This window comes from Larus michahellis, chromosome 8 (assembly GCF_964199755.1).
Source record: "Larus michahellis chromosome 8, bLarMic1.1, whole genome shotgun sequence".
NCBI classification, from domain to species: Eukaryota; Metazoa; Chordata; class Aves; order Charadriiformes; family Laridae; genus Larus; species Larus michahellis.
This window is the reverse complement of record NC_133903.1, coordinates 38,441,297-38,449,309: the sequence shown is the minus strand read 5'-3', so window position 1 is coordinate 38,449,309 and position 8,013 is coordinate 38,441,297.

The following is an 8,013-nucleotide window of genomic DNA, read 5'->3' as shown; positions in this document are numbered from 1 at the left end:
TCTGTTTCTCCATTGTTGAGTTGATGAGATTATCTGTGGGTTTTCCATAATTATTCTGACAGTCTGTTTCAGAGTGCTTTCACTAAGTGATTTTATTGCAAAATCTTTCTTTTCTGTTACTTTAATAAAGTGTATGTCTGCATGACAATGTGGATAATGAATATAGTTGTATTTACTCCTCTGAGGTACTTTTAAAGGAAGTGTCTTGAGGATTCTAAACATCAAATACTTAAAATGGTATTTGAATTTCACTACTTAAATGTGGCTGGTTGAGTTTGGTATTGAAACACTGGAAAGGAATTTCTGCAAGAGTAGAAAAAGTCTCTGAAAGCCACAATTATAAATGGTGCTCTTCAGATTTTGTGAAAGTACCTCCATTAAGGAGGACTTGATGTAATAATGTCTGTGTTGCAGTTTTCATAATTTTGAAACAGTGCCAAGTCAAGAGCATAAAGTGACTTAATGATTGTTGTGGATCAGCAAACCCCTTACTCTGAAATGTATGTCTCATTTATATCTCCCAATGTTGGATTGCAATTTTGTGTAAACCATGTACAAAACAGTGTGGAAGGAGAAGTGTAATATGAAAGGTTAAGAATGCTGTGGCGAAACTTACTTTTGGTGTTACACTATTAATCTGTCTAAGATAGAAAAGTTTTACTTACACAGTGGGAGCGTGTCAGTGGGATACTGGACAGCATTGAGATGGATTTTGCGTACAGATAGACAGTCTAGCTCTTTGATCCCTTGGACTTACTAAAAGTCTACTCAATGAATGTGCCATCTGTGACTAGAGTGTGCTGGGTATAACTCAGTGGTGAAAAAGAGTATCAGTGAAGCTTAGCATAGGCCAGTTAAGGTTTGCTGGCAATCAGGAACAATAACTTCCTTTGCAACAGATGTTTGTGTTTAGTTTGAATAATTTTTTTCCTGATTGAAATTAGTGTTTTTGGTCCCATGCAAGCATAGCTACAGAAATTAGTAATTTTGAAAATTTAATAATGGAAATAGTTATCCCAGTTCTTGGGTACGTGGTGCACCAAGTAGGCTAGAGCTGTGCATTCCTGGAAAGAAACAGATCCAGTGAATGCTTGAATTGGAGGCTGTTCTTTTCTGTGGTACTGTGCTAGAATGCAACTGAGCCAGTGCTTGGGGAGTGGAGGTTTTGCAGCAAAGTGATTGGCCAGTGAATCCAATTGGATACGCCAGATCCCACACATGAGTCATTCCGAAATCCCATAAGCATGGGTTTTGCTGTGTGGATGAGTCTAACATAAACCTGAATAACTGAGGGTAGAAATATCTAGCAGATGATGTTCTTGTGTATGTTGGGAAAGGTGATGTTTGATTGTAATTCATGCTTGTGATTAATTGTCATGTTGGCTACAGGAATGCAACGTGAAGATTTCTGTCCCACAGGCTGAACCAAACATTCAAGTAAGGATTGACAGTACTTACTACAACCTGTTTCCTTTTTCCTGAGCTTTAAATGTGAAGAGCTACTATGCTTTATGTAACTGGAGTGAAGATTTATAAGAGGCATATTAAATTCTGTAAAGATTATATTTAATTTCAAGGCAGAATCTTCATGGGGTTAACTTTTTAATGCTTTAGAGATGTTTGGGGTTTTTTTCTTTGTTTCAAAGAAAGTCATGGGTATTAAACTAGAGGCACTGAACTCCTCATTATTTGCATCAAAGGCAGAAGAATTTCACCATCGCAAGGCCTGGATTTCACTTCTCCTCTTCTCTCTCAGCCCCCACCTAGAATAACTAATGGAGTAGTAGTATTGCATGGTGTAACTTCGAACGATTCCCACACTAATCTCAGTAGGAATTAGTCCAGTTTTGGTATTAGTTACTACTCAGTAACTTTTATATCTTCAAAGCATTGTACAAGCATTAATTAGGTATAGACAATGTTGCACTGCCCAGTGTAATAATGTCAGTATTTGAACAGTCCATGCTGTGCTTTGAAGTTAACACTTTCACATGCTACAGAACTAAAAGGTGGTGCACTATGTAGAGGAAAAAGATGTTATCTTCATGACAGACTGCATGGAAGGGTGACTCATCTAGAGAGCAAATAATTGGGAAAACATACAGACTTGTTATAAAAGTCATTGTCAGAGATGAAAGCATTTATTTGTAATAGCACAGTGCTTGGGATTGCTGGTTATGGCCCAGGACTTGGTTTTATTAATGTTGTGTTCAAGTTTCATTCTGTCACCTACAGAGTGAAAAACCACAGCTGAATTAGAAATCAAATTAAATGTCCTTTTTGTTTCAGGTATGAATTTGTTTTCTCAGGCAGCAGTATAAACCATGGGAGAAAACTAAATTTATCAGGGCAGTGGCAGTGTTAGTAATACAAACAACCTAAAAGTCCGCACCATCCCACCCTGCAGTAAAGTAGACCTCACTTCTAAAAATGTTAGAAAATGTGTATGACGAAGGAAGAATATGAGCAACAGAGATTCCCCCCCCCACTGTAATGCAAACAGCTAACTGGGGCAACTTTTCATGCATAGATAGTTATTTTTCAGGCAGGTCAAGTTCAAAACTTTTAAATAAAGACAGTTGCTTCTTAAATACGCACTTAAATACATCTTCCATATTCTCTCATAGTGTTATATATTCTCTACCTATGGTAATTTAATTGTCGGGGATTGCTGGGTAAGTTGTATACAACTAAACTCATTGCCCTTAAATTATGAGGAACTTGTTCATGTCTTGCTTTCAATATGTTCTAATGTTTTGAAATTCGAAACTGTTGGAAACAATAATGTTTTAATTTCTACAAAAATTTTACAGTTTTTGAGATGCTTATAAAATTGTTTTTAAAAATATAGTTCCAAATAGAATTTAAACAAAGCTAAAGTTTTATAAACAAATGAAATTAGTTTATTTTAATATATTGTATCATTAAAATGAAAGGGGCAATTTGTGACTGAATGTGAAAAAGATGTTTCTTCTCTCTGCAGGATGTGAAAACACAGGGCTAAACTGTCTTTCATTGCTGTTAGGGAATTATCTTTTCCAAAATGTGGAAAAATGTTATTTTACCTATTTGGAAAGTGTTAGTTGAAGTTCTGAGACAAAAATCACCCCTCCGACTTTTCTCTCAGGAAAATGCACTGGCTTCCCTTCTTAGATGAAAAGGATCTGGGGCATGAGTCACACAGTGCTGTGGGAAGAACTAGAGTAGCAGACAAGCCAGGGGGGAGAGGGCATTTCATTGATTGCTTTAACTGTGTTTTTGCTTTAATGATGTGGAAAAGGGATTGAGAATTGGACATTGCCCTAAAATGAAATATCTGGTATGACTGTGTTGCAATAGCATACTTTAAAAGTTTCTCCTTTATGAAGGCAGAATAAAGCTTCTGAATGCTGAAATAGATTTTATTTTTATTCTTTTTTTTTTCTTCACACGTATCTGTGTTCAGATATATTTTTGTAGCCTGCCTCAGTGGTGTATATATTCCAACCCAGAGGGGCAGTTTAGTCCTCAGAGTCAATCAAATTTTCTACCTGGTGCTGAAAATGGTGCCTTTTTTTAGCCTGAAAGACAAAGGTCATAGGAAACGGTAACATCTTTTTGTGGACTAGCTATTAAAGACACAAAGGTAGTAGCAACACAACCGAACCCTTATGTTCTGTGTACTTCCTTTTCAAAAGTTCGTCAGCTTAGGAGACCTGTACGTAAGGAGAATACCCACGGTAGTGGTAAATCCAAATTGAAAAACCCTGGCTACTAGAAGGTGAGTGGGTTAGGGAGGGAAAAGAACAGTTTTAAGAAATTGTCTATATTCTTCCCTTTGCATCTCACCATGTCTCAAAGGGAAGAATATGCGAACACAAGGGTGTGTGTGGGGAAAGTCTCTTACTAGGATTCAGTTGGCTACCTGATAGATTTGATCTGCCTTTTAAGTGCAAAGAGCAAGCATTGGTCTTTTAATTTAGTTAAATACAGCTCCAAAGATGTCATGTCACAAAAATAAAATTCCTTCCTGAACAAGTGATTTTTTTTGTGTGTGTGTTGTTTTGTTTCTTTGTGATTACTTGAAAATTTCTGCAGTTAGACTCTGATCATAGTCTCACTTGGAACAAATAAGAATGATAAATGGAGTTGTAGCTATCTTTATTAATGCGATAGGGAGACACGGAAAGGTAATAGATTTGTTTAGTGGGATACCTATTCTATGCACAGCACACTGTGTTCTCATTCCCATTGTATTTACCGATTCCTGTTCTTTTAAGGTGATTAATAGTGGGAGGGGGAGAGTTTTCTTGGATATGTGAATTACTCTTGAGTTTCCTTTCAGACTGTGATCCTTTGACAGTTTTTCTTTCACGAATTAAATGTGGTATTATGCAACGTGGACATGAACTTTCTCATGAGAAAAGGAGGAACCACCACGGGTGTAAAATAAGAAGGGAGGGACACCTGAAATTAAACCACTGAAATTAAATCCTTTAAAAGAGAGGAGTGAAGACCTGCAGTGATATGGAAGGTAGGGCAATCAAGGGATCATTCGCATTCTCAGTTTCCAATTAATGTAACTCATACGTTATTCAATGAAATAGGATCTGATTGATTACAGCAGAAACAGGTTGGTATTATGTTATATTGCTTGTTCTTTCGCTGGCCAGCAGGTGGCTGCCAAGTTCGGGAAATGGGTTAAAACTACTGAAAAACTGTTAACTGAATCTTGTAGTCTATGGTGGTAATTCATGAACCAGTTTTAAATTAAAATTCCTTTAATAGGATTAACCAGTAACCCAGGATACTGATTATGTTCAAATGTTAAGGCAGACTTTGCACGATTGCATATATATTTGTGCTTCTGATCATAATTCAAAGTCAGATGATGGTAAAATATTTTAGCAAGTCTGAAAATCGCCCATTTTCAGATCCTTAGCTGATCCTTAGCTGCGCATTCATCTGCTATTCATTTTTCTACAGCTTGAATTAGTACCGTGGCAGACTCTCCATCTTTCAATATTGATACAGTCATTCCACAGACTCTGCTTGAAAGCTGCTAGCTAATCGATGCAGGTAGCAGTTACTCTTCAAGACTAATAATCTTTAGCAAAACTAATAATCTTTATGCCTGTAGATAATGTGGTAATGAAAAACTTTGACTACCAGAATTCACCATAGCTATACCTAACTCTGCATATTAGATATGCTAATGTTCTTTTAATGTAAGCAAATGTGCATGGATGGAACAATAGGGAAGACAAGGGTTAGGTGAACTGGAGATATCAGAAATTAAGGTAGCAAAGTCCTGGTGTTTATGGTTATGTCTTGATATAATTCTGAAAGTGTGTGCAATGAAAGCAAATGGATTTATAATATTCAAGCAGATAATGCAAGCATTAAAGAATTGAAAATTATATTTTGAGATAATGGTTTATGGGTATTCCCTGATATTTTGTAATTTTCCAGCCTTCAGCTTGGGATAGAGTCTTATGTTATCAAAAGGAAATGTTAAGTTATCATGTGATGGTCTTGCTTCACTGGAAAAAAGCGAATTCCTGTGAAATAGGAGGCTGTTCGTACTTAGAATATTGGTAGTTGATGCTGATTGACACCACATTTTCTCTGCTACATATGGTGTGGAAAGATGTGCTCTTGGCTATAGTGCAGGCAAAAAGAGTGAACACAGGATATTTCACAAAAGCAGATGGAAGTTCTCATTTTCTTCCTATTTATAGCTGGTGTAAGTAGTGTCCTTTCAGTTCTTTTATCCCATCACTGGTGATGTCTTTCTGTTTTTCTTGCTGACATGAGAGAAAAAGAAGAAACATACCTTTCTTCTGCTGTATAAAATGCATTTCAGTACAGACTGGAAAAAAAATGGGGGGATACAGCTCTTCACACACAAATTCAGACACAGGAGAAAAATTAGGATTAGGTCACCCTAAGCAGTGGCTGAGGCTGCACTAAGTGCAGCTTTCCTTCTGCCTTGAAGCAGGGGTAGTGCGGTCTAACAGATATAGTTTCCTGCTAATTTTTTGCTAAAAAAAAATAAATATTTGTACTCAAGAGTAAGACTGTTAAGTTTATTTTGCCTAACAGTTGAAAATTGGAACCCAGTGGAAATAAGCTTCGAGTCAGATGCACGGCTACAAACTATTTGCATACTGCTGGCTACGGTTAAATAACCAGCTTCTGGGAAACAGGGGAAGTTGCAGAGAACTTGGCACAAGTTGAAGTGTCAAAGACACCTATTCTTTTGTCTCAAAGTATTTCCTGAGCTGTAAAGTAGTGATAACCCGCTCACCACATGGAGGCGTTATGAACAGCAGTATTTTTAAAAATCAGAGCACTTCGAGTGGTGGTGATGGGGGGGGAAATGCATGTGTAAAGGGTGGGGGAAGCTTAATTCTTTTGGTTTTGAAGCAAAAAGAGATAATACTTAGGGTTTTTGCAACACTTCATTTTCTTTGTGGAGTAAAAATCCAATTTTAATATGACAAAGAGACTGCTGGCTAGCAGAGAAAAGGATTAATGGCACCTCACACTGAGAAAGAGATATTTGGAAGTAATTTGTTTGGTCCTGCTGATTTTTGTGGCAATGGAAAGCTAAGCTGCTTCTGTCTTTGGAAAGTGTGCCCACAGGGAGTGCCAGACAGCTTTTCTGCCACTCCAAATTAATCATGCAAATTGTTGTTCTGCCAAGATAATATCCTTAGGTACACTTGTAAAGTCGAGTATATTCTGTTGAGAAGTGAACAGAATTAAAATACTATTGTAATATTGGGATGATGTGGATTTGCACTAAAAATAAAATTGGGCCGTTTTCTTTTAAAGCCTGCATTAATCAGTCAATGATGGGGAAAACAGCTAAACTAAATTTTCTAATCTAAAAATAAGTTGTCACCATCTCCCAGAAAATAAATGTTAGTGGTTTACAAGGATACTAGAGCAATGTAATTTATCACAAAGCCTCTGCTGTGTATAAAAATTACTTAAATGTCTTTAATGTATTCCTGAGTCCCTTTAGTAAGACTTTTTTTATCTTTTTTTTTTTTTCTCTCCAAGACTAATGTTTTTAAGGATGTGACTAGAAGACTACAAATCTGTAGTGTAATATTTGTTTAATTACTTCTGGGCCTAGGGCCAGTTGCAATCCCTGATAACAGAAACAGTGTCAAAATTCTAAATGATTAATTATAACGTTTCTGGTAATTTCCTGCCGAGATGCAGTAGACTCCTTCCCTCATAGCTAGGTCATTTCATGTCCTGAAATGCTGAACTGGAAGAGAGCATAGCTCTGGATATAGGTGGGAATCTCCTAAAGCAAGAGTGTGCTCAAGCAGGAAAAGGGCCGAATGATGACTGATGCCAGACTTCTTGCCACACTGAAATGGTAAGTGTTATGCTGCTAAGTCTTGTTTTATTTTTAACGAGTTAAAATTTTATTTGATCCCATGGTCTGAATATATTGCTTATGAATTCCAGGATCTGTGATAACTTATCTAAGTGCTTTTTGTCTTTTAACTAACTTACAAACGATTACCTTTGTAGTTTATTTTTGTAATGAGCTTTGATCTTCTCTTTACTGATGAAGAGGTGGCTCCTGGTTTAAGTAAAGATGAAATGCACACCCCCATATACGTACCTGATACTTAAATGTATTTCAGTTTTTGGAAGAAGTACAGGTTGAAAGCAAACTAAAAATCAGAATAGTTGTGCCCATATTTCAATTAAAACACTAATAAACCCACTGAAATCTGTTGGCAAGAAATAGACTTTGCACTTCAGGATTTTTTTTGAATCTTGTAATATGAAAACCGTATAAAAGGTGTTGTGAAGGTTTTTTATCCTATATCACACCGACTTTCAAAGCTTACTTTTTTTTTTATGTTTTAAAATAATAATATGTCTGGATTAGATTAAGAAATACTTACTTTCCAGGAATATTGGAAGGAATCATTGCTCTATTTTCATATAGTGTATATACGTTGTCCAATTCTCCCCAGTCTGTTTCACTTACTGCTGATA